This window comes from Sus scrofa, chromosome X (genome assembly GCF_000003025.6).
Source record: "Sus scrofa isolate TJ Tabasco breed Duroc chromosome X, Sscrofa11.1, whole genome shotgun sequence".
In the NCBI taxonomy this organism is placed as follows: Eukaryota; Metazoa; Chordata; class Mammalia; order Artiodactyla; family Suidae; genus Sus; species Sus scrofa.
This window is the reverse complement of record NC_010461.5, coordinates 3,055,184-3,081,482: the sequence shown is the minus strand read 5'-3', so window position 1 is coordinate 3,081,482 and position 26,299 is coordinate 3,055,184. Positions and strand designations below refer to the sequence as shown.

At 44.6% G+C, this 26,299-nt stretch overlaps 1 protein-coding gene across 1 annotated transcript in view; it reads left to right on the top strand.

Moving 5' to 3' along the window:
* Window positions 1-26,299, top strand: part of LOC100624109 (neuroligin-4, X-linked) — a 402,428-nt gene that overhangs the window by 22,342 nt on the left and 353,787 nt on the right. Inside the window, 2 exon segments of the mRNA XM_013990859.2 lie at window positions 16,043-16,212; window positions 20,876-20,962. The gene's annotated coding sequence lies outside the window, so the exon portion shown is untranslated.

The following is a 26,299-nucleotide window of genomic DNA, read 5'->3' as shown; positions in this document are numbered from 1 at the left end:
ATGTTTTCACAGTGATCAATATTTTAAAAAGTCATCTCATCCTCTTAACATTATGATGTGTGTTTCATATGCACACAGGTAGTTATCACTTAATGGTATCTTCAGAAGCATTCTTTTTTGAATGCTATGGGTCCACTTTATGAATAAGTCATATAAGCACACCATAGCCTTCTCAAAGAGATTTTAAGGACAGTGTGGTTTTCTTTACAAAGAAGGAATGAGGAGTGCCATAGGAATATAGAAATTCTGTGAAAAATTAAACAGCAATTTTCAGTTAAACAGCAAACAATTTGTATCATTTCTGTCACATTTTTTCTGTATTTTTATTTTTAATTATCTGAATGTTTTAATATTTTAGTTATCTATCTTTTTTTTTTTGTCTTTTTGCCATTTCTTGGGCCGCTCCTGCGGCATATGGAGGTTCCCAGGCTAGGGGTCGAATTGGAGCTGTAGCCACAAGCCTACGCCAGAGCCACAGCAACGCGGGATCCGATCTGCATCTGCAACCTACACCACAGCTCACGGCAACGCCGGATCCTTAACCCACTGAGCAAAACCAGGGATTGAACCCACAACCTCATGGTTCCTAGTCGGATTCGTTAACCACTGAGCCATGATGGGAACTCCTAGTTATCTATCTTATATGTGATCTTTAGCCTTATCCGTGTATATGCATATAACTATATGTGTATCAGCATGCATAGTCCATCTATACCTATATATCTATCAGTATCTATATCAAACCATATGATATCCATAACTATACCTTTATTACATTGTTCCTTCTTGTATTTATATCTGAATTATATCCATATTTCTATCTCTAGTCATATCTTTGTTTATGTTTATATTATATATCTATATCTGTGCCATTTTGAATATTTCCTACAATATTGTAGCAAAAGCCTCTTTATGATTACTGCAAATCTTCATAAGCATTATTTTTCATGATTAATTATTTCAGGAGGTTATTCTTTTTTTTTTTTCCTTTTAGGGCTGCACCCACAGCCTATGGAGGTTCCCAGGCTAGGGGTCCATTCGGAGCTGTTGCTGCCAGCCTACACCACAGCCACAGCAATGCAGGATCCAATCCATGTCTGAGACCTACACCAAAACTCATAGCAACGCCAGATCCTTAACCCACTGAGCAAGGCCAGGGATCAAACCTACGTCCTCATGGATGCTAGTCAGATTCATTAATCACTGAGCCACGATGGGAACTCCTATTCTTAACTTAATCATTTTCCCATTGTAGGCTATTACAAGATATCGAATATAATTCCCTGTGCTACATAGTAGTCTTTGTTGTTTACCTATTTTATATGCATAGTATATATATAAAATAACAGTGTATATCTGTTAATCCCATATTCCTAATTTATCCCTCCGTTGTCTTTGGTAACCATAAGTTTGTTTTCTATGTCTGTGAGTCTGTTTTGCATATAAATTCACTTGTGCTGGTTTTTTTTTTTTTTGATTCCACATATAAGTGATATTATATAATATTTGTCTTTCTCTGTCTGACTTAATTCATTTAGTGTAATAATCTCTAGGTCCATCCATGTTGCTGCAGGTGGAGTTATTTCATTCTTTGTTATGGCTGAGTAATATTCCCTTGTAAGTATGTACCACATCTTCTTAATCCATTCATCTGTTGGTAGACATCTAGCTTACTTCCATTACGAATAAGAGGCTATTATGAATAGTTCCCCTGTGAACACTGGAGTGCATGTATCTTTTCAAATTAGAGTTTTTGTCTTTTCTGGATGTATGCCCAGAAGTGGGATTGTTGGATCATAGGTAGTAATTCTATTTTTAGATTTTTTTTTGACCACACCCTGCAGCATATGGAAGTTCCTGGGCCAGGGATCAAACCTGTACCATAGCAGCAACCAGAGCTACAGCAGTGACAATGCTAGATTCTTAACCTGCTGAGCCGCCAGGGAACTCCTATTTGTAGTTTTTTGAGGAACCTCCATACTGTTCTTTCTAGTGGCTACACCAATTGACATGCCCACCAACAGTGCCAGACAGCACCCTTTTCTCCACACCCTCTCCAGCATTTGTTATTTGTAGACTCTTTAATGATGGCCATTCTGACTTGTGTGAGGTGGTACCTCATTGTAGTTTTGATGTGCATTTCTCTACTAATTAGTGATACTAAGCATATTTTCCTGTGCCTCTTGGCCATGTGTATGTCTTTGGAGAAGTGTCCTTCTTGGTCTTCTGCCCATTTTTTGATTGGGTGGTTTCTTTGATATTGAGTCGTTTGAGCTGTTTGTAGAGTTGGGAAGTTAAGCCCTTGTCCATCACATCGTTTGCAAATCTTTTGTGCTTTTCCATGGGTTGTCTTTTCATGTGGTTTGTGGTTTCCTTTGCTATGCAAAAGCTTACAAGTTTGATGAGGGCCCATTTGTTTATTTTTGCTTTTATTTCTTTAGCTTTGGGAGACTGACCTAAGAAAACATGTGTACAATTTACGTGAGAGAATGTTTTGCCCATGGTCTCTTCTGGGAGTGTAATGGTATCATGTCTTGTATTTAAGTGTTTAAGCCATTTCGAGTTGATTTTTGTGTATGGTGTGAGGGTGCATTCTAACCTTATTGGTTTACACACAGTTTCTTTATTGTTTGCCAGGTAGAGTGTTACAGTGTTTTGCACCTGTGACTTCTTTCCAAATCCTTTCTTGTAAAGCCTACATTCTTCATCAAAGCGACATGACTTGTTTTGTGGCTTTCTGTATACTCTTACTTTGTGAACTATTTTTTCTTTCGTATGATTTTAAAAACCATGTTTGGGAATTCCTGTCTTGGCTCAGCGGAAACGAATCTGACTAGTATCCATGAAGACGCAGGTTCGATCCCTGGCCTCACTCGGTGGGTGAAGGATCCGGCATTGCTGTGAGCTGTGGTGTAGGTCGCAGGTGCAGCTTGGATCCTGCATTGCTGTGGCTGTGGTGTAGGCCGGCGGCTGTATCTCCCGTTTGACCCCTGGCCTGGGAACCTACATATGCCATGGGTGTGGCCCTAAAAAGACAAAAAACAAGCAAACAAACAAACAAAAAAACCCATAACTTTTGTATGTGCTTGAAGTCTTATGGAATATTTTACTATTGAAAAATTCCAAACATAAAGACTGAACACTAGCCACTTGATCTACACAATTACCATTGCACATCATTCTTAAGTCGTGCTCTACATTAATAAGACAGTTTAAGAAGTTCCCATTGTGGCGTAGCGGGTTATGAACCAGACGAGTATCCATGAGGATGAGGGTTCCGTCCCTGGCCTCGCTCAGTGTGTTAAAGGATCCAGCATTGCTGTGAACTCTGGTGTAGGGTACAGATGAGGCTTGGATCCTGAGTTGCCGTGGCTGTGGCGTAGCCTACAGTTCGACCCCTAGCCTGGGAACGTTCCTATGCCACACCCGTGGCCCTGGAAAAAAAAAGAAAAAGAGACAGTGTAGGGACAGCTGGTTAATCAAGATGGTTTCTCATCATTCTTGCTTTGCTTCATTCCTTTCCCATCCTTGTTTTTTTGAGATGTAACTGACATGTAACATTGTGAATATACAGTAGACAATGTCATCAGCTGATACTTTTACCTCTTGTAGTAGCATCACCCCCATAAGCTAACACCCCCGTCATGCTGCATAATGACCTTTTCTTTCGGGTGGGGAGAATAGGAAAGATTGGCTCTCAGTAGTTTTCAAGTGTAAAAGACATCATTTTTAACTAGATCACCATGCTGTGCCTCAGATCCAGAACGTACCGTCTTCTGACTAGATATTTTTACCCTTGAACCAATCTTTTCCCATTCCCTCGACTCAGAGCCCCTGGCAACCATTCTTTGACTCTCTGGTTTATTTCATCCTTCAGCCTAATAGCATAGACCCTTTGGGTAAATGGCTGCGTATTGGAGAAAAATGATACCTATTAGATATTTAGCCTGTTGAACAAAATAAAAGGAATGACATACCAATCTTTCAAAAAAGAAAAAAAAAAAGTCTTGCTAGAAACAGCAAGATGTGCCCTCCACATGTGAGCAGATGCAAATGATTATATATAGAATGGATAAACAACAACAAAGCCCTGCTGGAGAGCACAGGGAAATATATTATTCAGGATCCTAGGATAAACCATCATGAGAAAGAATATAAAAAAGAAAGTAAGTATACATATCGATACTCTTAAGATGTAACTGACATGTAACATTGTAAATATATGGTGGACAGTGTCATCAGTTAATACTTTTACATATTATAATACCATCACCCCTATAAGATAACATCCCAGTCAAGATATATATATGTATATATATCTGAATCGCTTTGCTGCACAGCAGAAATGAACACAGTATCACTCAACTATACTTCAATAAAATTAAAAAAAGTTCTCCCCTCCACACATTTGTGTGTGCCTATACATGCTAGCCTGCTTGATATACCCAAACCGTTGTAACCTAGATTAGGAATATGAAAGCATAATTGGTACAAGATCATTGGAGTCTATCACAGAAGGATGCTTTAGAGACTTTTGCAATCTAGGCAGTGCTGTATAATATTTAAAATGTGATTTCCTATAGTCAGTGATGTTGCAATGTTGCGAGAATACACCTTTTTCTCACATACAGTGATGTATTCCCCTTGGCCCTCTGGATATTGAGGCTGGTGAATCCTTTTTGTAAGTGGCTGCCCTGTGCATTGTCCCATGCTTAGTGCTTTTCCTCAAGCTTCTAGATGCCTCTGGGGGGAAAAAATCCATCCCAGTGGAGGATCTCTCTCTCTTTCTTTTTTTAACTGAAGTTTGGTGGATTTTCAGTCTTGTGCCAATTTCTGCTGTACAGCAAAGTGACCCAGTCATACATATATATACCTTCTCTTTCTCATATTATTTTCTATCATGTTCTATCCCAAGAGACTGGATAGAGTTCCCTATGCTGGACAGCAGGACCTCATTGCTTATCCATTCAAAATGTCATAGTTTGCATCTACCAACGCCAAACTCCCCATCCATCCCACTCCCTCTCCCTCCCCCTTGGCAACCACAGGTCTATTGTCTATGTCTGTGAATCTGTCTCTGTTGTATAGATAGGTTCATTTGCGCCATATTTTAGATTCCACATAGAAGTGATATCACGTGGTATTTGTCTTCTGTCTGAATGACTTCAAGTAGTATGAGAATCTCTAGGTCCATGTATGTTGTTGCCAGTGGCATTATTTTGTTCTTTTTCATGGCTGAGTAGTATTTCTTTGTGTATTTGTACCACATCTTCTTAATCCATTCACCCCTCAATGCACATTAGGTTATTTCCATGTCTTGGCTACTGTGAATAGTGTTGCTATGAATGTAGGGGTGCATGGTCATTTCAAATTAGAGTTTTATCTGGATAGATGCCTAGGAGTGGGATTGCTGGGTTATATGGTAAAGGACTTCTGTTTCAAAATGGGAAGTTTTAGGATTTCCTGTCGTGGCTCAGCAGAAACAAATCTGACTAGTATCCTTGAGGATGCAGGTTCAGTGCGTTAAGGATCCGGTGTTGCCATGAGCTTTGGTGTAGGTTGTAGATGCAGCTTGGATCTGGTGTTGCTGTGGCAGTGGTGTAGGCCAGTGGCTACAATTTCCATTTGATCCCTAGCCCTGGAACCTCCACTTGCTACAGGTACAGTTCTAAAAAGACAAAAAAAAAGGGAGGTTTTACACAGGAAATTTCATTGTCTTTGGGATTCTGTTAGTCCATTACGTGTGCTGGGCATGATCAGAAAAATTGGGCAAACAGTGAGAGGTAGTAACTGTATTATTTAGGAAGCTCTTTTTCATATGAGGAGTTGACTTCTTGAATTGTATCAGTTGTAATGAGAATGAGGGTGATTTTGGGGGATAGCATTATCATGCACTTTATCAAAAAGAAAGATGGAGTTGATTTATATAGGGGAGTGCTTTAGAGCAAATAAAAAGAGAAAGCCAGAACAGAAAAATCCTCCTGATAAGTATCTTTGAGAACAAAGTGCTGAGCGAAATGCAGCTAGCTTATCTAAAATTGAGCAAAATTGCATTGCAATTGAAAGCTCCCTAGATGGGGAGCCAGTATTTGAACATTTGATGCTCTGAGTATGATTCACAGCTCTACAGATGAGCACAAATTGGGGAGACCTGTCAGTTATTGAGAAATTATCGGCATCGAAGCAAACGGCAGGATTGCACCACGTGGAGAATTTCAGACTCCTTGAAAATGGTGTTATATTTTCTAAACTGTTGCATTGAATGATGAACATTAGATTCTTCAACAAAATAAGAAGTTTTTTATTATTATTATTTTAAATGATTTTTTTTTTCTGTTATGGCTGGTTTACAGTGTTCTGTCACTTTTCTACTGTACAGCAGGGTGACCCAGTCACACATGCATTTTCTCACATGATCCTGCTCCATCATAAGTGACCAGATATAGTTCCAAGTGCTACACAGCAGGGAAAATAAGAAGCTTTCATATTCCATGAATGCATACAGGTTGGTTTGCATGGAAAAATGTGTTTTTCAGAGATGTATATGGTTAACCTCAGAGGCTGAGTTTTCCTATCAGTCACCCCAAAGAAGGCAGTGTTAAGATTTATCATAAATGGCTGTAGAATAGATTGCTTGGGATTAGCGTTTTCAATTTCTATGATAAGTGGGCACGTTCTCCATTTTTTTATGATAAAGGGATTATGCAAAAATAGTAATTTTTATTCAGATGGTCCCAAAACAGCAATCTATTGCCGTGCTTCATTTAAACTACTGCTATCACCTCCCTACTTGTTCCTAAAAGTCTGGGTGAAACGAAGTAGCTCATACTTACGAGTTTGGTTCTGGGGAGGTTCCTGGTGGCTCAGTGGGTTGAGGATCTGGTATTGCTGTTGCTGTGGCTCTGGTCAGCGCTGTGGTGTGGGTTTGAGTCCTGGTCCTGGAACTTTCGTGTGGGGTGGGTGTGGCAAAAAAAAAAAGAAAAAGAGAGTTTGATTCTGTAAAATTGGGTGGTGAAGATGGAAGCTATTCTTTCTTCTATACACATTTCTGCAGTATTTATGTTTGGCTACAATAGTATTTCATTGTATCATTTCATAGTTCATAAATATAAATGTCTTACTCTTCCTTTTCTGCATTTTTAACACTTGGATTTATATACATATGTATATTTTAAATTTTATGACTGCATTCACAGCCTATGGAAGGTCCCTGGCCAGGGATTGAATCTGAGCCACAGCTGTGACTTAGCCTGCAGCTGCTGCAAAGCTGGATCCTTTAACCCACTGGGCGGGACCGGGGATTGAACTCGCAACCCTGTAGTCAGATTCTTCACCCACTGTGCCACAGTGGAACTCCAAGACTTGGCTATGTTTTCATATGTTGATGCCCCAGCTAACATATTCAAATGAATGAATGGAACAGATTTAAAAGAAGTGTGATCTGCCCGGAAGGAGGTGAAGAAGCTGGGCTGCAGCAAAATAGAAAGAAACAAGGAAAAGTCCATTTATTTGGCAGTGAATGCAAACAGGTTTTGATGGATGCCTGTCTGCAAACTGCCCCCACGTACAGGGTGGTGGCAGGTTTTGTGATGTTTCTGGTGGGTGCCTGTGTGCATGAGAATTCTGCAGACAGTACACATGCTAGCCTCCCTCTTGGAGAAGGGGGTCTTTGCATGATGATAAAATCCCTGCTTGAAAGTGAGCACATCCAGCCAGTATTCAGAGTGTTCCAGTTCCACAATTCCACATGAGCGTGTGTGTGTGTGTGAGAGAGAGAGAGAGAGAGAGAGAGAGAGAGAGAGAGAGAGAGAGAGAGAGAGAGAAAGAGAGAGAGAGGGGGAGAATGAGAGAATTTTCTCATTCTATTTCTCTTCCGGTTTAACACTAGAAGCTAATGCTAACAATTCCTAGAGTCCAACCATCTCATTTGACAGATCAACCCAGTGGGGTGAAACAAATTGTTTTTCTGAACTTTAGGAGGCAGTCCTGATCCCCAAGACTCCAGATTCTGATGTTAATGGGAAGTAGAGTGTCTGCAGGTGCAGTTGAGCGGAGGTCATGCAAGTGGGCTCTCCTCCGGGATGTCGGGTGGCCTTGTTAGAGGGAAAACGCCACATGAAGACGTGGGCAGACATGTGGGAGACACAGGGAAGGAAGTGAAGAGGAGGAGGCAGTGGCCTGAGTGCAGAGGCAGCAGTTGGACAAAGGGACGCCCAGGAGGGCCAGCAGCCACCTGAACGTGAAGAGGCAGAAAGGACCGGCCCTGAGCCTTGGAAGGGACGGAGGCCTTGGGACATATTGATTTAGGACCTCTGGCCTCCAGAACAAATTCCTATTGTTTGAAACCCTCACATTTATGGTTGTCCCTTAGGGCAGCCCAAGGGTTCTCAAACCCCAAGCCACACTCTAGAGGATTCACCTGCAGTGCGGCGGCCAGCCTGGGGTCATGCTGGGGTCTGCGTGGACCCCTCACCCAGCTTTATGCCTGTGCCTTGTCCTGTTTCTCCCGTACATTCCTTCATGGGTGGGGCTGGGGCTGGGGGGAAGAGATTGGCTTCAGAGATCACTCTCTTTTATCAAGATTTCAATGATGCCGCTGCCTCCTGTCACAGCATCACATATTCCGGGGTGGAATACCCCCCCTTTTTTTTGGCTGCCCCCTTGGCACATGGAAGTTCTCTGGCCAGAGATTGAGCCTGCACCACCGACATCAGCTTGAGCCCCTGCAGTGACAAAGCAGAATCCTTAACCCATTGTGCCACCAGGGAACTCCGGATTCCGCCTCCCCTGTCCCCTCAGCTTTTTAAAAAATTTTTCCTTTTTATGGCCACATCCACAGCATATGGAAGTTCCCAGGCTAAGGGTCGGATCAGAGCCGCAGCTGCCGGCCTACACCACGGCCACAAAACATCGGATCTGAGCTACATATGTGACCTACACCACAGCTCACGGCAACGCAGGATCCTTAACCCACTGAGCGAGGCCAGGGATTGAATCTGCATCCTCATGGATACTAGTCAGGTTCTTAACCCCCTGAGCCACAGTGGGAACTCCTGGGGTTCCCCCCACCTTTTTGTCTTTTTAGGGCCGCACCTGCAGCATATGGAGGTTGCCAGGCTAGGGGTTGAGTTGAAGTTACAGCTGCCATCCTACACCACAGCCACAGCAATGCCAGATCCGAGCCGTGTCTGCCACCTGCACCACAGCTCACAGCAACACCGGATCCCTGACCCACTGAGTGAGGCCAGGGAGGGAATCCATGCCTTCATGGATACTAGTTGGGTTTGTAACCCTTGAGCCACGACGGGAACTCCCTGGGTCCCCCTTTTTAATCACAATCCTTGGAAGGGTAACAGATGCCTGCCCCTCCGCTGTGAAATGAGCGGGTTGGACCAGCCTCCAGGCGCTTTCCAGACTCAAAGCCTGCATGATTCAAGAATCGTGATCATTGTAATTAAGACTCTTGATGTGAATACCGCTCATTTTAAGCCCTGATTAGCCCTACCCCGTGCTCTGTGGATTTTCTGAAGAAACACCACCGTCACCTGACGGAACGTCAGGGACAAATGGGGAAGGGGGTGTTTCCTACACGGAACAGTGTCACCGAAAACAAATCTGGAGGGATTGCCCCCCTTCCCCCAGAGACAGCTAGCCCGGCGGCAGTCTGGTTCGTAAAGCACTGGGCGCAGCGTTTAGGTTAGAAAGTCGAAATTGCGCTGAATGGAGAGGTGGCAGGAGGTAGCATCTGCTTCCTCCCTCCCGTCTTGGTCTTGCTCCTCTTCCACTTCTAGCTCATGGGTCACAAACAGTTAAGCAAAAGAGCAAACGTTTTCATCTTTCCCCTGCTGGAGTGGACAAGGGCACACCCTGTCCCCTTACGCTGGGCTCCTCTGTCTTTTCCCCGAGGGGGTATCTCTTGACCTTTATCAAAGTGGATGAATGGGAGCTTTTAAAAATTTCCCCGTTGGTGTTCCCATCGTGGCGCAGTGGTTAACCAATCCGACTAGGAACCATGAGGTTGCGGGTTCGATCCCTGGCCTCGCTCAGTGGGTTAAGGATCTGGCGTTGCTGTGAGCTGTGGCACGGCTCAGATCCCGCGTTGCTGTGTCTCTGGTGTAGGCCGGTGGCTACAGCTCCGATTGGACCCCTAGCCTGGGAACCTCCATATGCTGTGGGTGTCGCCCTAGAAAAGGCAAAAGGACAAAAAATAATAAAAATAAAATAAAATAAAATAATAAAATCTCCCCGTCGGCTCAAACATCTGAACCTTTAGAAGCATGATTGTAGGGTTGAATACACGGGGTGCTGAGAGCTTGTGGCCTGGGGAGCAGTGGACTTCCCATGGGGAGGTGATGAGGAAGAGACAGTACCTCCATCGTGGAGGATGAGGTCTGGTCTGCTGGAGGCTAGAGGTGGTTCCAGGGGATGACGTAAGGGTGTGGGACCTCATTCCTTTAATACAGGTGGCTCGGTCCCTGTTTGTAGGGCTGGAATAATGGGAGGCTTCTGAAGAGGGACCTACCTTAGGTTGAGTTCAAGGATGATTTTCCAGAGGAAGCTAGACCTTCCCATGGGGAGGGGGTGAAACAGCTGGAAGGGATGGTGGGGGCCAGGAGGCACTGGGGGACACAAAAGTGTGCAGGTCAGAGCCAGTGCTGAGCAGCCCAAAGTGACACGGCTGCATCAAAGAGCTGGCTTCGGGTCTCCTGGTATGGCCACAGTGCTTGGTCTTTATGGCCATGGCTTGGGCGGGGGGGGGGTCAGTTCCCATCCATTTTGCCTCTGCCCTTTTCTGAATCATACTATTGGGACGACCATTCCTGGAAGGGGACGTTAAGTCCTAAATCTTCAAATGGAGCATTCCTGTCCCCTGTGGAGTGGGGTGGGGCTTGCGAAACACAGACCCCCTGGCAGCCACCCCGCCTGGTTTCTGAATCAGCAGATCCAAGATGGTACCCAACACGTTCCCACATGAACTTGCGGCTGCTAATCTGTGGGGGACCCCCTTCCAGCCATTTCAGTTTGCATTTCCACGAACGTCCTCTCTGACCTTTCGAGCGCCCCCTCCTGTTTTGGCCTTTCCGGTTCAGAAGGTGGCCTTAAAACCTCTGGGGTCCCGTCATTTGCTTTTGGTGTTTTGTCTCGCTCCTATGATGGATGGGTTAGGTTTTCCGTTTTCAGGTTCCCGGTCCATGCAAGCCCATGCCTATTTATTGGGCATCTCCCATGTGCTATGGCCTGGGAGGGGTGTAAAGATGAATAATAACCATCATAAAACTGCATCGATAGGCTGAATGTTATTTATTCCTCCATGGCTTCACATGCTGAGCTTGTAATTCAAAGCATTAGAGGAACTTGAAGGCAGCCGACTGTTTCCCATTCCAGGCATTGAAGGACACTTTCAACCTCAGTGATGGTCTGGGCATTCCAGGCTGAGTGGCGGTATTCCTCCTGTAGAGACTGAGAAGCTGGGAGTGGACAGGCATTCATTCATCCATTCGATAACCATGTGTTCCCATCTTATTTTGAGAAGGTCCCCCTGCCAGATGCTGCAGGACATAGAAACATTGAGAGTTCCCATGGGGACTCAGTGAGTTATGAACCCAACCAGTATCTATGAGGATGTGGGTTCCATCCCTGGCCTCGCTCAGTGGGTTAAGGATCCAATGTTGCCGTGCACTGTGGTGTAGATTGCAGACAGGGCTCGGATTCCACATTGCTGTGGCTGTGGTGTAGGCTGGAAGCTGCAGCTCCTGTTTGATCCCTAGCCTGGGAACTTCCATGGGCTGCCCTAAAAAGATAAAAAAAACCAAAAACCAAAAACCAAAAAACAGCATTGATTAGATTCCAAGCATGCTGCTAGTCGTGGTAGAGAAGATAAAATAATCCCTAAAAATACATACTCTCCAAGGCTACCATGTCACACATTCCATGAGGAGGTGATACACACAGACTTTGGGAATCTGGACTCTTTTTTTTTTCCCCCCCACTGGAATCTTTTTTCCTCCTCGTGTCCCTTGCAACACTTCCGTCGTTGTCTACAGCTGCTTAAAGAATCACCCTGGACTGACGTATTTATTATCGCACACGTTTCCTGTACGTCAGGAATTCAAGAGCCCTTAAAGAATCACCCTAGACTGACGTATTTATTATTGCACACGTTTCCTGTATACAGGAATTCAAGAGCCGACCAGCTGGGTGGTTCTGGGGTGGGCCTCTCAGGATGCTGACCCCAGGTGGATGCAGTTTGATGCAGGCGTGGGAGAGCTTCCCGTGTGTGGCCATCAACAGAGAGCTTCCGTTTCTTGTCACATGGACCTTCTCTTGAGGCTGATCACACAGGTGGCTTTCTGGAGCGGGAGAGAGGAGAGGAAGTGAGAGATGGAGAGGATGAGAGGGATCCTCGGATGCAAACCACAGACTTTGGTACCTCGAGCTTGAAGGATCCTCACTTTTGCTCCGTGCTCTTGGTGTGTTGTGAAAGGGGACCAAAGGAGGGTGTTAATGCATCTTGCAAACAAGACTCTCCCCAGAGCTTTGCCTAAGGAGGGAGCCTGTGAGCTCCAGCAGAGGATGCAGAAGATTTTTTCAGAAGAGCAATGGGGACAGGGGTCAAGACGTGAGTGCACCTGCTGTTGTGTGGAGGGATGGGTTGAGACCCCTCTCAAGTGTGGGTTGCTGTGTGTAGAGACTTACATTGAAATCAGGGCATTCTGGGTGGTGGAACCCAAGTGGTCAGGCCAATAGATGCTACTGTGTAGGCTGCAGAGAGCCACGTCCAGGCTTTCACAGAATGGGATCCCTTCTGGAATGCCAGCTTTGCAGTAATGAATGTGATGGAGGCAGGTTGCAGTGGAGGAAGACAGGGAAGTTGTGAAGCTAAAAATGTAAATTAAGATCCCGTGGTGATAGAGACTGGGGAAAGGGAGAAGGTTTGACACTCTTGGAGGGGCGCTGGGAATAGGGTATTGGATGGGACCTGGCATCCTTTTGGAAAGAGAGCAAGCCAAGGAAGTAACTGTGAGAAGTTGGGGCAGTAGGAGTTCCCTGGTGGCTGAGTGGTTAAGGACCTGGCATTGTCACTGCTGTGGCATGGGTTCGATCCCCGGCCTGGGCACTTCTGCATGCCATGGGCGTGGCCAAAAGAAGACATTGGGGTTATATCTTAGGTACTTTATCAAAGAAAGAATAATCAGACATGGAGGCGGTAGGTCACCGTTATCAGATGCCACGTCGTCATATCTCTGACACTCCCAGGAATGTGTTATTTTCTGGTGATTATAAGGCAATGGATAGACTTTAAAAGATGAGCATTCTTGTAACCCTCCCTACTCTCTTGTTGGTAGGGAATTTCCTTCTGAAACCAGTCTGACATATTCATCATCAAGATCTTTCTTCTCAGGCATTCAATCATCTCTGCAAAATCCTGTTTGGGGGAGCTCCCACTGGGATGCAGTGGGGTCAGGTTCGATCCCCTGCCTGGCACAGTGGCTTAAGACTCTGGCATTGCCACAGCCGGGGCTTAGGTGAAGACCATGGCTTGGATCTGATCCCTGGCCTGGGAACTCCATATGCCATGGGGTGGCCACAAATGGAAAAAAAAAAAAAAAAAAGGTAACCCCTGCCCCATTTATGCCTTGAGAGGACTCTGGGACTCTTAATAAGGTATGTATATATATATATATATATATATATATATATATATATATATTCTTTTTTTTTTTTTTTTTTTTGGAGATGCTTTAGCCTTCCTTGAATTCCGAAACTCTCCCCTCTGGCTTTCTGCTCCCATCTTTTTATCCTTAGGTTAACTTTTCTGAGTCTTTTGCTTCTTCAGTGCGTGTTCCTCCCCCTCCCCCACTTCCAGCTTCCAGGAGGCCCATAGGCTCCTGCTGGGTTATAGAATCTGTACTGAAAATCTTAACAAGGGCCCAGGAAGAGATCCAGAGACAGAGAGGTAGGCAAGCAGGGTACGTGTAGACATTCCTGACAAGTGCACTAAACATCATCGGATGTGAACACCTCGTTCCATCAGGATCAGGTTTGCAATCTGAAAGATGTGGCTCAGTCAGCAAACTTACGTGATTTATTTCTAAATGCCTCTTCATCTTGTAAAATCGTCTTTGCCTGTGTTCACCTCCCTAGGATTTTTACCATTTTTATTATTTTTTTTAAAGACCGTGGCATGGAAAAGCTTGGTCAAATTTCCCATTTTAGTCCATGCCTAGAAAATTAGAGGGATGCATTTTTTTAGGAAGTTTAATGATTTTGGCCCTTAATTGTTGAAAGTCTTACATAAAAGCCATAAATCAAGTCTGCAGTACTGTTTGTTTCTACTGCTCCTTGAATGTTGATTCTAGCACTTTTTAATTTTATTGCAGAGATTTGGGTCAAAATTAGCCACGTGGACCAGAAATGAATTTCTTGAGAGTTCATTAGAATTCTGGAATGATTCAGGAGGAGTAGAATTGTGTAAAAGTGATTACACATACTTTAAGGGACTCTTTTTTCATTCTAAGGAAATTTTTTTTCTGCATGGATTTTCCTAATGCTGAACATTAAACAGTCGGATCATTGCATACAATGGGGAGCAAATCCAAGACAGAAAAAGATGTTTTATGAAATATGCATCTCTTCAAGAATGGACGTGGTTTGGAAGATTGTTCGGTTGGAGAGAAAGGAGATAAAATCTGAATTAGATAAATGAGGGTGCAAATTCAGGTGATTTATATGAATCGGGACCTTCATATATACATCTAGAAATATCCGGGGTGACCCTGCAAAGACCTAGAGATCAGTACTCTTCTTATCTGAGCATGCATTTTGTTTTATTTCTTCTTAGCTCCTCATGGAAATTCTCTCAAAATTAAACACCTTCCTTCCATTTTTCTTTGAGAAATTGAGCAGAAGCGACTCAGAAGAAAATGCCATAAATATGATGGCCGAGAGTAGCGTTTTTAAAACATTGCAATACCTCTGAAAGAGCTTGAGGTTTCAAAATAAGTGTATGTTTTCCCGGGTTTGTGTGTAGGTCTGTGCCCACGACTGGTTGCAGACATTAAGCATGAGTGACATGAAAACCCTTGGGAACCCTCAGCTGTAATCCTGGCACAGACGTTCTGAGCATCCTGGAGGGTCTGCTGTAGCTTCCACCTGTTGGTGTCCTTGACAACAAGGGGCCTTCTCTCCTTCGCTCGGTGCCATCTTCAAAGCCCCCTCCTGAGAGTTTCCCTGAGCTTCCACCTCTTCTGAGCAACACCTGCCTCTATGCCTTGATCCCTGAGAGAGGACTTGATCCCTGGTCCTGCAGTTTTATCTAAATGGCTTTGATGTCTGTCCCTTTCCTCCTGGGGAACCACAGGCTCCTTGAAGGCAAAGATTGTGCTGCATTCGTCCTTGGAATTACTCTTTTTCCTCCTTCCCTCCCTCCCTTCCTCCTTTTTTCCTTCCTTCTTTTCTTCCTCCTTCCTTCCGGCACCATGGCACATGGGAATTCTCAGGCCAGAGATGGAACCCAAGCTCTGCAGTGACCAGAGCTGGATCCTTAACGTGCTGCACCACCAAGGAACTCCTGGAATTTCTCTCCTCTCCTCCTCTCTCATTCAAAGCCTGGGCTCCGCCTCTATGCATGAACTGAAATAATTTAGAATTTCTAGACAGTGTTTATTTACACTCAGTTGTTTGGAGAGCAGGGAATAAAATCACATTCATACTGAATTGAAAAGTCAGGAGGTCCCATTGTGCCTTGGGGGGTTAAGGACACGACATGGTCTTTGTGAGGATGCTGGCTCAATCCTTGGCCTTGCTCAGGAGGTCAAGGATCCGGTGTTGCTGTGAGCTGTGGTGTCGGTCGCAGGTGTGGCTCAGATCTGGCGTGGCTGTGGCTGTGGTGTCGGCTGGCAGCTGCAGCTCCCGTGCTACCCCTAGCCTGGGAACTTCCATGTGCCGTGGGTGTGGCCGTAACAGAGGGGAAAAAAAAGTCAATGCTCCATCAGTGGTGTCTTTTATGAAAATAGTGAAATCCTTTTATCTTATGTTCCAGGTATCTCCTTGACCGAGTACCCAGGGTGCATCTGGAATGGCTGTGAACGTGTGTGTCAAACACCACGTCTTGTGCCATAAAGATGAAATCCTGTGCAGAAGCTTCCCCCATGCATCGTCTTAGCGTGGAATAGATCCTTCTTAGCATCTGCATCTGATATCGCTCCTCAGGTCTGTATGCTTTGAGTCATGTAGTCTCTGGATGCTCAGATTCCAACAGAATGACCTCAGAATTTTAGGATAACCTTTGCTAATATATGGGCAAGACATAAATATGGCTTTGCCTTGACGATTTCATATCAGTCATCACAAGTGATGTCTATTTTTAGAAGATGCTTTTACAGTTGAATCAGTAAATGATTAAGTAGAGTGTAAGTTTTTACGAATGATCTGTATACAGTAGGGTACTGTTTTACATGCAGACAAATGAGAAAATGTAATTTCTTTTTTTAATGCACGGTATATATTTTTAAAAATTTTTGGGGGGAGTTCCCGTCATGGCACAGCAGAAACGAATCTGACTAGGAACCATGAGGTTGCAGGTTCGATTCCTGGCCTTGCTCCATGGGTTAAGGATCTGGCATTGCCATGAGCCATGGTGGGGGTCCCGGAGGCAGCTCGGATTCTGTGTTGCTCTGGCTGCTCTGGCTGTCTTGCATTTTCATGGATACTAGTCGAATTTGTTTCTGTTGCACCACAATGGAAACTCCTAGAGAATATAGACTTTCACCGTGGAAATATCTTATTAGTTGCAAGAAGTATCATCTACGTTCAGATGCATGAAGTAAGGCTTATTAATAGCCTGAGGGCCCTCATTGAACCGTGTAGCAACAAACAAATGAGAAAAATGAAAATGTGATTATTTGAGCAGAGGCGTGTTGGTGATTAGCATTCTCTCTTGATATCAATAATTAGCAGCAAAATGACATCACATATGGGTGTAATCAAAAGCCACTGCCCTTCTGTGCCTCTTTAGTGCTTGGGAGTTTCTTTTCTCTTTTCTTTTTTTGTCTTTTTAGGGCCCCATCTGCATTATATGGAGGTTCCCAGGCTAGGGGTCAAATCAGAGCCGTAGCTACTGGCCTGCACCACAGCCACAGCCACAGCCACACCAGATCTGAGCTGTGTCTGTGACCTACACCACAGCTCACAGCACCACCAGATTCTTAACCCACTGAGCAAGGCCAGGGTTCAAACCTGAGTCCTCATGGATACTAGTCAGATTCGTTTCCGCTGAGCCACGATGGGAACTCCGGTGTTTGGGGGTTTCTAATACAAAAAGCCAGCTGTTGGGATGTGACGTCACACGTGGATGGCTATGCTTTGAGAAGACATTAAAAAAAAAAGTTAGAATGTATGTCACCGTGCATAGCAGGAAAAATAGGAGAATTGCTACCAAGCACAAGTTCCTGTACCTGGCGCTGAATGAGGTCAAACAAACCAAACATTGGAGTTTGGAGCAGAGAGAGGTTGATTGCAGGGCCATGTGGAGAGACAGGTGGCTTGTGCCCCCCTAACTCCAGACTCCCTAAAGGGTTCCAGCAAAGCCTTTCCAGTGGCCAGATGAGAGAGGGGGTCCCAGGGTATGAGATCAGCTCGTGCGCAGTCCACTGATTGGTTGATCATAAGCTACAGGGGCGAGGTCTCAGGGATTCACATTTTTTGGTGCCAGTTGCTCTGGGGTCTAAGAGCTCAGGGTCATCCAGGGGTTCATTTCTTCTCTTTGGGGTGCTTTTCATATCTGAAAAACTCAGGAGGAATTCCTGCTGTGGCGCAAGCCTTAGCCGTACGGAACCAGGCTAGTATCCATGAGGATGTGGGTTCGACCTCTGGCCCTGCTCAGTGGCTTAAGGATCTGGTGGTGCCGTGAGCTGTGACATACGGTGCAGATGTGGCTCGGATCCAGTGTAGCTGTGGTTGTGGTGCAGACTGGCAGCTGCAGCTCTGATTCGACTCCTAGCCTGCAAACTCCCATATGCTGTGAGTTCAGCCCTAAAAACAAACAAACAAAAACAAACAACCCCCCCACCAAAAAAAAAATATGCATGAGATGCTGTTATCTTAGGGCTCCAGAGAGAAGCTACAGCAGAGAATATGGGGAGGGTCTCTCCCCTGGACGCCCCACAGGGTCCTGCTTGGCTACAGAATCTGTGGTGATGGTGATGCAGGTCCAGGAAGAGACCTGGAGATGGTGAGACGGGCAAGCAGAGCAGATGAAATAATCCTGACATGTGTTTGCTAAATACCATCAGAGGTGAATATATGGTTCCGTCAGTATCAGATTTGCAAATAAAGGAGACTCATGCAAATACTGATTGATATTTCCACCTCACTTGTGCACCTACAAAGCACACGTACACGGAGTTCCCTGGTGGAACAATAAGTTAAAGAATCAGCATTGCCATTGCTCTGGCACAGGTTCAATCCCAGGCCCAGAAACATGGGCATGCCACAAATGTGGCCATCCCCCCCAAAAAAAAAAAAAACTAGGAATGTCATGTAAAATGTAATTAATTCGTCTGCATGACTGTAGGGTCAGCTATAAAGAATGTAGTTTGGATTGTTGGTCTCCCCATCCCCCACTTCCAGCTTTTTAGGGCTGCACCTGAGGGATTTGGAAGTTCCCAGGCTAGGGGTTAAACTGGAGACACAGCTGCCAGCGTACACCACAGCCACAAACAATGCCAGATCTGTGCAGTATCTGTGACCTACACCACAGTTTGCAGCAATGCCAGATCCTTAACCCACTGAATGAGGCCAGGGATCGAACCCCCATCTTCATGGATACTAATCAGGTTCATTACTCACCGAGTCACAACAGGAACTCCCTGATTGTTGGTCCTTTTATATTCATTTTCAAATATATATATATATATATATATATATCCACATCTGCAGCATGCACAAGTTCCTGGCCGAGGGATAGAACCTACTCCACAGCAGTGATGAGAACCACTGCAGAGACAATGCTGGACCCTTGACCCACTGAGCCTACCAGAGAACTCCCACACATTTATTTTAATCAATGATATATAGGAGTTCCTGCTGTGGCTCAGAGGAAATGAACCTGACTAGTATCCCTGAGGATGTGGGTTCCATATCTGGCCTCACATGGTGGGTTAAGGTCTGGGGTTGCCATGAGCTGTGTGGAGGTTGCAGATGTGACTCAGATTCTGCATTGCCATGGCTGTGATGTAGTTGGCAGCCATTGCTCCAATTCTACCCATAGCCCAGGAACTTCTGTATGCTATAGGTTTGGCACTAAACACCAAAAAAAAAAAAAAAAAAAAAAGATGTATTAAATAATGACTAAATGTGCTAGGTGTTGTGAGTAATCAAAAACATAATTAGAATATGATCCTACCTTCCAAGAATTGAATACTGGGCTGAATTGTGAGCTATGAAACCCGAACACCTTATGTCCTTGATCCTGATACTCTGCATGGGTTGAAATGTGTTCACTGATGTATACTCTTTCCCAGCTTACTGTCCTTCCTAGAGGCATAAAACATGGGAGTCTGTTCAGTGTCACAAAAGGGCTCACTCGCTTTCTTGAGATCTTCCCTTATGAGCGGGAAGAAGCAGAGTTCCTTGAGAGTCATCCTTTAAAGAGAAGATTCCATAGTGATATGACAAGAAAAGTGCCGAATGGTCCTGAGATGACGACTGATCAAATAGAGGCTAGTTTTGTTGCAGGAGAGCCGAGAGAGTGGGTGGTGTTGGATCTTCTCCATCTGACCCACTTCTCTAAGGGAAAAAAAAGATCTCCACAGCCTGAGAATCAGTGCTTGCAAACCAGTGCCCGCTACCATGTTGATTGGCTGTCACAAATTAAATTCTTCAAGGATTTAAAATTCTTAAGGCTGGTCAGCAGAGACCTACTGTAGAGCACAGGGAATGCTACCCAATCTTCTGAGATAACCTATATGGGAAAAGTATTTGAAAAAGAGTACACATGTATCTATGTAAATCAAATAAAATTCTCAATTTAAATAGGAGTTCCCTTGTGGCACAGTGGAAACGAATCTGACTGGCATCCATGAGGGCGAGGGTTCAATCCCTGGCCTCACTCAGTGGATTAATGATCCGGTGTTGCCATGAGTTTTGATGTAGGCTGGTGGCAGCAGCTCCAATTCGACCCCTAGCCTGGGAACCTCCATATGCCTTGGGTGAGGCCCTAAAAAAGACCAAAAGAAGAAAATCTTAATTTAAATAAATTAGATCAAGTGTAAACATAGACTACATTGATTATTCCTCTTCAATGAAAATTTATTGGTAATCTCCAACTGCCTCAATTTAATCTGAATTCTCAAAACAGACGTGGAATCATGTCATTGAAAAGAAAATCCACACTTTGCCACCACCATGTAGGTGTCCTCTCTTGATGTGTGTTGCTTGAATTCTTAGGGAATGAGTTAAGAATTACCCTATGCAACTCACTACCAGCTAGTCCTTATAACCAGCCAAAAGAAAGCTTAGGAGTTCCCACTGTGGCTCAATGGGTTTAAGAACCCAACCTGTGTCCATGAGGGTGCAGGTTTGATCCCTGGCCTTGCTCCATGGGTTATGGACCTGGTGTTGCCAGAAGCTGTGGCTTAGGTCACAGATAATTGCTCAGATCTTGTGCTGCTGTGGCCGTGGCCTAGGCCTGCAGCTGCAGCTCTGATTCAACCCGTAGTCTGGGAACTTCCATATGCCACAGGTGTACCCATAAAAAAAAAAAGAAAGTGAAGAAAAGAAAAAGTAAGCTTAAGAGGAATGTAACACAGGTTTTGAAACAGGGGCATTATCTCTTTTACTGAGTGGATTGTTTTCTCTCTTTCTGTTTTAACAGAGAAACATGTGCTGAGATGGAAAAGAAATCAAGGAGATTTCCATGGAGGCATTTTTAAAGGCATCATCTTAGAAGGACAGTATAATGGTAAGTGTCAGAAATAATCATTGATCGCCGCTGGCTTATTATGTTGATGCATTTTCAGCCTGGTGAGTCCAAACCTAGCAGGGCTCTCAGATTACTTTGCTGGTGAAAATAGTTTTCTTTCCTTTCTTTCTCTCTCTTTTTTTTTTTTTTTTTTAAACTATCTGTAATTTGCAAAAGTGCAAAACGGTGATTTCAGCCTCTCTTGGAGTGTATGTACGGGAACACATTGTGAATTTAGGATTTCATCATAATTATTTGTTTCTCCAAATAGCCACAGGACAACGTATATCTCGCTAATTAGATGGGACAGTCAGCCCTCTGACTCACCTTGTATAAATCTTCTGAAATGTCCCCTTATCCTTCGGCTGCTGAAAGCCCACTTTTTCCTATAGTAAGCCTCTTGAGCTACTGGGACCTTTGTTTTTTAATTTTTTAAATAAAAATTTTTTTTTTGTTTTTTTAGGGCCACCCCTGGCGCATATGGAGGTTCCCAGGCTAGGGATCGCATTGGAGCTGCAGCTGCTGGCCTCCACCACAGCCACAAGCACGCCAGATCCAAGCCGCATCTGTGACCTACACCACAGCTCATGGCAACACCAGATCCTTCACCCAGGGAACAAGGATAGGGTTCAAACTTGCATCCTCATAGATACGAGTTGGGTTCATTTCCACTGGGCTGCGACTGGACCTCCCACTCCTGGGGCCTTTGAATGCCCTCAGTGTTTTATTTTCTCATTTTTCAGTCTAGCCCCTGAAGAGGGGGTTCCAAAATGTTAGAGGGGCTTGTCATGCAGGCTGTGGGTCCACGGAGGCCACAGGATCCTTTCTTCGCTTATTTTGCTTTTTTGGCCACAACCGTGCCGTGTGGAAATTCCCAGGCCAGGGATCGTACCTGCGCCACAGCAGCAATCCGAGCCCCTGCAGGGACCGTGCTGGATCCTTAACCTGCTGCACCGCAAGGGAACTCTCATGGGGTTCTTCTCTTTATTTGAAAGCCAGAAATAGAGCCTCGCCCAGAGAAGGGGGGATGAGGAGAACACGTTGATGCTCTCTGGTTGGGAGCACATATTAATGAAGATACGTTACAGTTCAAGAAGTTCTTGCTGTGGCCCAGCCAGCAAAGAACCCAACATAGGATCCGTGAAGATGTGCGTTCGATACCTGGCCTCGTTCAGTGGGGTAAAGGATCTGGCGTTGCTGAAAGATGCTTCGTAGGTCGCAGATGCGGTTTGGATCTGGTGTTGCTATTTCTGTGCTGTAGGCTGGCAGCTGCAGCTCCGATTCAACCCCTGGCCTGGGAACTTCCATATGCATGGGGGCAGCTTTAAAAAAGGAAAAAAAAAAAAAAAAAAACCAGAGGGATTTCCTTCATGGCTCAGCAGGTAATGAACCCAACTAGGACCCATGAGGATGTGGGATTCAATCTCTGGCCTCGCTCAGTGGGTTAAGGATCCGGCGGTGCTGTGAGCTGTAGTATAGGTCGCAGATGTGACTCCTATCTGGTGTTGCTGTGGCCGTGGTGTAGGCTAGTGGCTACAGCTCTAATTCGACCGCTAGCCTGGGAATCTCCATATGCTGCAAAAAAAAAGAAAAGATATTTTAAAATTCAAACTTGGGACCTTCTTCTCCATATTGAAATTGCAGAGAGAATGTGCTTTCATGTATTTCTTGGGCATGGTTAAGACTTTTCACAGCTCAGCCCTCAATTCCAGCCCTGCTGAGACAGTTATGATGATACAGATTGAGTCCTGGGTCCTTACCTACTTTCTTACCCATTGGAGTGCCGTAGCTTCTGAGCGTTTTTTGGAATGTAGACCACAAGTGGCTTTAGACTATCTTGTGACCGCTCATCACCTGATGTGCCTGCATTCATGCTGTAACCAAGCATCTGCAGCTTCTCTGGCTTCGAGAAGATTTTCAAGGGCACATCCCTCTTTCGACTGTTTTCAGCAAACTGGGTTTCCAAACACCTCTTCGAATTTCCAGCATTAAAAAAAAAAAAAATTAGGTGGAGAGAACAAAGTCATGCTGGCCCATGTTAGCTCTGTTTTAGGAAACTGAGCGTCGTCTTTGCAGCCAAGGAACGCATCGGTATCATTTTATTCCTTGCGTTTTGTGAATCGAAAATATGCACAGGGTTCTTGTGACATTTTTTGTACGTGGGTGTACAGCTTGGAAGCAATGGAGCGTAGATGCCAGAGATGTTTCTTCCCCCTGGTATTCGTTCTGGTCTGGTCTCTATGCATGGAAGAATATCAATTATTGAGCATTGACTTATCTGTAATTAAGTCTTTTAAATGGACTAGGATGTTAGCTGCCGTATTTTCTTCTCAATTGCTTAGAAAATTTAAGCTTTCCTGGGGGAAGCCTGAGTCTTTCAATTGTCCTTTTAATGGTAATGGATGGGCTTGTTCATATTATGCTGTTCTGGGAAGAAGGTTCACAAATAAAATCTGGCAAGGTAATAAGGCAGTGGCGTCAGATGAATGAAGAGCCCTCTCCGACCTGGATGCATGTCCTCATTAATTTCTCACGCCCCAACGTTGCGGATTCATCACGAAAGTAAACTTGAAAATGGGAAACACGTCAGTGGCAGAGTTTACATTTCCTGCCAGGTATTCTTTTGTTCTTGGTACTCGCATTGCGTCTTTTCTAATCAATATTTAATTAAAAGCCTCGACGAATTTAATTCTTTAGCCTCGACGAATTTAATTCTTTTGCTACGTAAGTTGCATTTTTTTAAAATTATTTAAACTGAGTGCTTGCTCAAAAATCAATGAATGAGGGGCATGGCAGCGGAGCATGGAATAATCCTCCGTTGTCAGCGGATGCCTGGAGACTGTCGCCGAAGCGTGTCATTGAAAATGCAGTCCCCGTAGTGACCAGTGACCACCGTTTCCCACTGCTTAGCCTTCTTGTGGAATTTTCCCATCATTACCCTGTCGGTGGTTACGTCCTAGACCCCATCTATGCAATGACGTAACATGAATGACTTAAAAATTTGGGGAGGGGGGTGAGCTTCTGCTAGGGTGCAACAGGTGAAGGACCTGGTGTTTTGTCTAAAGTGGGGAGAGTCGCTGGGGAGGGGTGGGGTTGACCCCTGGCTCCACACAGTGGGTGAAGGCTTGTGTGTTGCTGCAGCTGTGTTGTGGTATAGGTTGCAGCCATGGTGGCTTGGGTTCCGTCCCTGGCTTGAGAATGTCCATGTGTGGCAGGTACGGCTGAAAGAAATTTATTTTTGGAAGGAGGAAAGGAGCACCGAATGAGTGGCCACATCTGACCAGAATGGAGCTGATCTAAGAAGAAAGTCAACCTTGCCTTTCAGAACAGATAGACATCAGTGGGCCTCCTGGTCCAGAGTGGCGCCATCTTGGTTTGGCACAGCTGAAGATGGATGAGTTGATCTATCTTCTGGATATATTGGAATAATTCTCTCTCTCTTTTTTTTTTTCTTCTGTATCAACATGGCCACACTGCTTTGGAAAGACATTTCAAAATGATGTGGCTGTTCAAGGCCTAGATCATATACATAGCTCTAATCGTAGACACTTTCTCAAACATGTTTTCAGCTCCCTGCACGTTGACCGTCTTTCCCGTTGGTTTTGTTCTGATTTCTTTCTTGAGGCCCCTCTCTTGGGAAATGCACATCTGAAGGGCCCCCGGCTGAAGCCTCACTCCTAAGTCTGCTGTATATTTCTCAGCCCATCTTCTTGAAGGAAGGAGCCGTCAAAATGCATTTTCGTCTCTGTCCGCTCCTATGGCACTGTTTTCCTGTCCTCCTGCTGCTCTCTCAGATGATCCCAAAATTGATGGTTTGAACAGGACACATTCCCAAATACAATTCCGGAAGGCAGGTGTCTGGGGCAGAAATCAGTGTCAAGAGGCATTGGCTCCCCCGGGAAGATCTAGGGGAGAACCCATTTTCTTGCCGTCTCCCCCTTGTGACATCCCCGTCTCAGGATCCCAAAGGTCATCCCCTTCTCTCTGCTTCCGTTGTTGCATCTCCTCTTCTGACTCTGACCCTTGACTCCTCCTTTTAAATAGCTTGTAATTCTACGGGGCTCACCCAGATAATCCAGGGCCATCTCCCCATCTCAGGACCCTTAATGTTTTTATTTTACTTTAATTATAGTTGATCTGTACCATTGTGCCAATTTCTTTATTTTTGTCTTTTATTTTTTCCCATTACAGCTGATTTACAGTGTTCTGTCAATTTCTACTGTGCAGCAAAGTGACCCAGTCCTAGACATATATATATATTCTTTTTCGCCTCTATCACATTTCATCACAAGGGACTAGATATAGTTCCCCGTGCTATACAACCGGATCTCATTGCTTATCTACTCCAAAGGCAATAGTTTGCATCTATGAACCTCAAACTCCCCATCGTCCATCCCACTACCTCCCCCTTGGCAACCACATGTCCGTTCTCCAAGTCCATGAGTTTCTTTTTCTGTAGATAGGTTCATTTGTGCCATATAGTAGACTACAAATATAAGTGATGTCATATGGTATTTGTTTTTCTCTTTCTGACTTATTTCACTTAGTATGAGAGTCTCTGGTTCCATCCATATTGCTTCAAAGGGCATTATTTTGTTCTTTTTTATGGCTGAGTAGTATTCCTCTGTGTATATATACGACATCTTCTTAATCCACTCATCTGTCAGTGGATATGTGGGTTGTTTCCATGTCTTGGCTCTTGTGAATAGTGCTGCAATGAACATAGGGGTACGTGTATCTTTTTCAATGAACGTTTTGTCCAGATATATGTCCAAGAGTGGGATTGCTGGGTCATAAGGTAGTTCTATATTTAGTTTTCTGAGGAACCTCCATGCTGTTCTCCATGGTGGTTGTACCAATTTACATTCCCACCAATAGTACAGGAGGGTTTCCTTTTCTGCACACCCTCTCCAGCGTTTGGTATTTGTGGACTTATTCATGATGGCCATTCTGACTGGTGTGAGGTGGTACCTCATAGTAGTTTTGACTTGCATTTCTCTAATAATCAGTGATCTTGGGCACTTTTTTCATGTGCCTGTTGGCTATCTGTATGTCTTCTTTGGAGAAATGTCTTGTCAGGTCTTTTGCCCAGTTTTTAATTGCATTGTTTTCTTGCTGTTGAGTTGTATAAGTTGTTTGTATATTTTAGAAATGAAGCCCTTGTCCATTGCATCCTTTGATACTATTTTATCCCATTCTGTAGGTTTTCTTTTTGTGTGTGTGTGTGTGTTTTTTTTTTATGGTTTCCTTTGCTGTGCAAAAGCTTGTCCGTTCGTTTAGGTCCCATTGCTTTATTTTTGCTTTTATTTCTGTTGCTTTGGGAGACTGACCTGAGAA